The sequence below is a fragment of the Orycteropus afer genome, unplaced genomic scaffold (assembly GCF_000298275.1).
Source record: "Orycteropus afer afer isolate SDZICR_OR568_19922 unplaced genomic scaffold, OryAfe1.0 scaffold00727, whole genome shotgun sequence".
NCBI lineage: Eukaryota > Metazoa > Chordata > Mammalia > Tubulidentata > Orycteropodidae > Orycteropus > Orycteropus afer.
In genome coordinates, this window is record NW_006922314.1 from 779,972 (window position 1) to 786,202 (window position 6,231).

A 6,231-nucleotide genomic window follows, 5' to 3' on the forward strand; every position below is an offset into this window, starting at 1 on the left:
TGGGTTTCTGAGGCAGTGTCACTATGGAAGTAGATTGCCCAACCTTCTTTCCGAGGAGTGGCTGGTGGGTTTGAACTGCCAGCCTCTGGTTAGCAGTCAAATACATTAGGCACTATGCCATCAGAGCTCCCATTAGATCCAGTAATTCTGGAGTCTAGTAATTTAAAATTCTTGTTCATAGTTTTACCCCTTTTGATGATGATTCACTTATTAATTCCTTGATCAAAACAGTGTGTAATGGTAGCTGGTCACTATCCTCTTCTTGTCTCATGGCAAGGGGTTCAGCATTCCATTAAGGGGGTTAGAATTTATGTCCAGTTGCTTCTCTGATTCCTGTATCTCCTTCTTTCTCTGCTGATCCAGGCAAATATAGAACTATTATTCTCTGTTAGATGGCCATGCTGTGATCAAGCAGTGACCACAACCTTGCCCCTTGTCATCTCTACTGTACACCTGGGAATTCTGATCATTCACATAAACTTACAGGACCATTGTCTGTCAACCCTATACATGTTCTTGGATACACTCCCCATTTCATAGACATACCTAATAGTTGAGCCTGTCCACCCATCTAACCACCCATATACCCATGTTTGCCTTCACTACAACACAGTACTGTGTGTGCAAAAGGGTTCATATTTGAATATCCTACGCATTAGTGAGCTGAAATGGACTGGTTACAGTCATTTTGAATCAGACAATCATGTGGTCTACTATGCCCAGAATGGCAAATTGAACAGCAATGTCATAAAAAATGTTTCAAGATCTTTTCTAAAGGACAGTGCTGTTGCTAATAGGATAATATCCATATGCCTACAAGGAAGACTAGCTAATACTAGCATTATTCAAATTTACACACCAACCAACAAGACCAAAGATGAGGAAATTGAAGATTTTTACAAACTTCTCTGCAGTCTGAAATTGCCCAAACATGCTGTTTGGTCATTTACTGTTGACTGGAATGTAAAAGTTGGAAACAATGAAGAATCACCAGTAGTTGGGAAATATGGCCTTGGTGATAGGAATGATGCTGGAATCACTTTATGTAATGTTGCAAAACCAATGACTTATTTGACTCATCACGAATACCTTTTTTCAACAATATAAACATTGGTTATGCACGTGGACTTCACCAGATGCAATACACAGGAATTAGATCAACAACATCTGTGGAAAAAGCAATAGAGAAGCTCACTATCTTCAGCCAAAACAAGGCCAGGAGCTGACTGTCTATGTGCAAGTTCAAGGTGAAGATGACAGCAATTTAAAAAAAGTCCATGAGAGCCAAAATATGATCTTGATTATATCCGTACTAAAAAGGAAGAAAAGCCCAAACTGAATACCATGAGAGACTCTGAAACTTGCCCTTTAGTGGTGAGTTGCTAAAGCAAATGGAAAATATGAGAAAATAAAATAGCTGAATAGAAGATTTAAATGAGCTCCTTGAGAAGAAAAAGTCATGTATTATAATGAAATGTGAAAGACCTGGAGGTAGAAAAAGGAAGAACATGTTTGGCATTTCTCAAGCTAAAAGTACTGAAGAAAAAATTCAAGCCTCGAGTTGTAATGTTGAAAGATCCTGTGGAAAAAATATCAAATGATGCAGGAGACATCAAAAGAAGATGGAAGGAATACATAGAGTCACTGTACAATAAAGAATTGGTCAACATTCACCCATTTCAGGAAGTGGTATATAATCAAGAACTAATGGCATTGAAGGAAGAAATCAAAGCTACATGGAAGGACTTGTCAAGAAACAAGCCTCCAGGAATTGATGGAATACCCCATTGAGATGTTTCAACAAATAGATCCTACACTAAAGGCACTTACTAATCCATGTCAAGAAATTTGGAACACAGTTACCTGGCCAACTGACTGGACTAGATCCAAAAGAGGTGATTCCATGGAATGTGGGAATTATCGAACAATACCATCAACATCACACACAAGTAAAATGTTGCTGAAGATAATACCAAAACGATTCAGTAGTGTATTGTCAGGGATCTTCTAGACATGCAAACACAGTTCAGTAGAGGACATGGAATGTAGGATATCATTGCTCATGTCATATGGATCTTTGCTGAAAGTAAATAATACCAGATAGACGTTCACTGTGTTTTATTGACTATGCAAAAGCATTTAATTGTGTAGCTCATAGCAAATTATGGATAACATTGAGAAGAATCGGGATTCCCAAACACTTAAATGTGCTCCTGAGGAAATTGAACATAGACTAGGAGGCTATAGTTTGAACAGAATAAGGAGATGCCACATGGCTTACAATCAGGAAGGAAGTGTTTCGTGGTTGTATTCTTTCACCATAATTATTCAATCTGTATGCTCTGCAAAGGACCATTCTCTAGAGAAGGATGTCATGCTTTTGGGACAACAAAGAGAGGAAGGCCCTCAACGAGATGAATTGACATGGTGTCTGCAGTGATGGGCTCAGGTATAATAGGGATAGTGAGGCTGGTACAGGACCAGGCAGTGTTTTGTTGTACATAAGGTCACTACAAGTTGGAGATGACTCAATGGCTCATAATAATAACAACATGCTCTGCCAACCTTGGAACTTACAATGGACTTGAATTAATGGCCTGCTGTGTAGTTTGGTAACATTGAGACTGTGCCATTTTATTTGTCAACCTTGGGCTTGTTAGCTTCAGCAGCCAGTAGCTGCCTGAGTGAAGAGATCCCTGTAGCTTCAGTGGGCCAAGAGAACAGAAGTAGAGCTGAAGCCTAAGGTTGGGGGGTGTTCACACAACCCCTGGAGCCTGGCATTTTGAATGCAAACTTCTACCCTTCCAAACTGTAGGAGGATAAATTCCTGTTTGCTCAAGCCATTCTGTTTGTGGTATATTTCTGTTAGAGCACTACTAGGTAACCAGAACAGAGTTCATATTACTTGATTTAATAATCAACACCAATGGAAGGAACAGTCAAGAAATCAGATGATGGATTGCATTGGGAAAATCTGCTGCAAAAGGCCTCTTTAAAGTGCTGAAGAACAAAGATTTCTCTTTGAAGTCTAATGTGCACTCAACCCAAGTCATGGTGTTTTCAATTGGGATGGAATACTCCCAAATTCATTTTATAAGGCAAGCATAACCATCATACTGATGCTGGATAAAGATATCACTAAAAAAGGAAATTAGAGACCAATGTCCCTCATGACCATATATAAGTCCTCCACAAAATCCTAACCAATAGAATCCAACATCATGTTTTAAAAAAATACAGCATGACCAAGTGGGATTTAAACAAATTTTCAAGGATAGTCCAACGTTAGAGAACTAATCAGCAGATTTCACCACATAAATAAAACAAATTGAAAGGACACAATCATATCACTTGATCCAAAAAGACATTTGATAAAATTGAGCACCCATTCTTGACTGAAAAAAAAAATAAAATAAAAACTCTATAAGTGGAATAGGAATAGAAGGGAAATTCCTCAACATAATTAAGAGTATAAAAGCAAAAGCAAGGGCTGATATCATTCTCAAAGGAGAAAAACCCAATGTGTTCCCTTTGTGAAAGAGAATGAGACCAAGGTGGCTTCCATCATCACTCCTGTTGAAGATTGAATTGGAAGTCCTAGACAGAGCAGTAAATCTAGAAAGGGAAATATAAGATATCCAAGTTGGTGAGAAAGTTATAAAACTATACCTTTTTCCAGATGATATGACCCTATACTTAGAAAATTCTAGACACTCAACAGTAGAACTACTAGAACTAATGGAAAGATTCAGCCAATTGGTAGGATAGAATATCAATATACAAACATCAGGCAGATACCTCTATACCAACAAAGAAAAATATGAAATAGAAATATGGAAAACAATACCATTTTCAGTAGCTACAGAAAGGACAAAATACTTTGGAATAAACATAGTTAGAGATACAAAAGACATAGAAAACTATGAAGCATCACTACCAGAAACTAAAAGAAATGCACTAAATGGATTTCATGCTCATGGATGGGAATACTGAACTTTGTGAAAATATAAAGTCTACCCAAAACCATATATAGCTGCAAGGCAATCCCAATCTAGATCCTTCAATGTTCTTTAAGAGGAAGGAAAATACCTGATTTTATATTTAAAGGAAACAGATCTCAGATATGTTACACATTAGTGAAGAATAAGGAAAAAGTAGGAGATCTCACACTGCCTGGTCTCAAAACCTGTTATACAGCTATAGTAGTCAGAACATCAAAGACAGATAAAAAAAAATCAATGGAACAGAACAGAACTGAGAACACAAAAATAGATCTACCCACCTATGGACAACTGATCTTTGACAAAGGGCTGAAATTAATTAAATGTGGGAAGGAAAATTTCTCTAACTAATTGTTCAGGCAAAACCAAATAACCATTTGTAGAAAAGTTAGATAAGACCAATACCTCACATCACATACGAAAACTAACTCAAGATGGGTCAAAGACCTAAATGTAAAACCTAAAAGTATAAAGATCATTGAAGAAAAAATAAGGGCAAACTTTGGGGTCCACATTTATAGGATAAATAGACTATCAAACATAATCATCAGAAGATAAACTAGATGATTTGGACCTAAGAATTAATTTCTTATGAACTCTAAAGGGTGCTCCAAAAGGGAGAACCAATAGGGGAAAAAGTTTGGCAATGACATGGCAGATAAAGAAGTTTGCTAAAATTTATAGAAAACTTCAACACCTCAGCAACATAAAGAAAACGATCCAATTAAAAAATGGGCAGAGAACATGAACAGACAAAAAAAAAAAAAAGACATTCAGGAAGCTGACAAACACAGGAAAAAAATGTCCACGATCAGTAGTCATTAGAGAGATGAAATTCAAAATAGCAGTGAGCTATCATCTCACCTAAGTAACAATAACGGAGTTGCAAAAGTCAGAAACAACAAATGCTGGCAAGAGATTGAAATTCTCATACGCTGTTGGTGGGACTGTAAAATTGTGAAATCCATGTGGAAAATAGTATGTTTCTTCCTTAAAATTTGGTTAGAAAACTACCATTTGATTCAGGAATCCTGTTACTAGTTACATGTTATAAAGAGATGAGAGCTGGGATACAAATTGGTATAAGCACACCTATGTTCATTGCAAGGAGCTCTGTCTGGTAGCATAGTGCCTAAGACACTTGAATGCTAATCAGAAGGCTGGTGGTTCAAACCTAATAGCCACTCCTCAAAAGGAAGATTAGGCGATCTACTTCTATAGTGATACCTCCTCGGGAACCCAAAGACGGGTAGCTAAGAGTTGGATCCTATTCGAAGGCAGTGATTTATGTTTATTGCAGCACTGTTCACAATAGCCAAGAGATGGAAATACCCTAAGTGCCCATCAATGGATAAAGGAATAAAAAAGCAATGGTAGAGGCAAATAATGGAATACTATGCCATATTAAAGAATAACAAAGAATTGGTAGAGCACCTCATAATGTGAATAAGGCTGACATTATGCTGAATGAAATAAGCAATTCCCAAAGGACAAATATTAATTTAGTCCTTTATAAGTCATCAAGTAAACATATCATTTGACATGGATGGAAAGGCGGATGATCACTAACTAGATAATAGATACATATTAATTTTGGAAATATAATGTACAAAAAGAACATGAACCATACTGTGTCCTCAAGACAAAGGAAGACATGGAGAAGTGCCAAGATTTGAAGATGACAGATGTAAATAGTATTACATACTCAATCCTGCATAATCAATAATAACATTAATTCATGAAAGGACATACAATATTGGTAGAGAGGCAAGATTATGACATACTTGGCAGATGATATTTCCAAGTAAAAGTATTCATGTTTATACTAGAACTAACAGATATCACAGGGCTATCAAGGTTAATTTGCATGACATAGTTCACAAAGACAATGTGGTGAACATTGTCTACTTTGGTGAACCTCAACCTCTAGGATTCTGACACAAGTACTAGATGATTCCTGACTACTACTGCTCACTGGTCTGAAAGGGATCACAATAGGAAGTTCTGGATGGACTGGGAGGAAAATAGTGAACAAAATTCAAAAAAATAAAAAGAACAGACTTACTGAACTGATAGACACTGGTGGAACCCCTGAGTCTATGACTATAAGGGATTCTTCAAACCTGGAACTGAACTCACCCTCTATAGCTCAACTTTCAGCCAAACCACAAGCAGGCCTATAAGATAAACGATAACACAAAGGATGTACACACTCAGAAAAATCAACCCT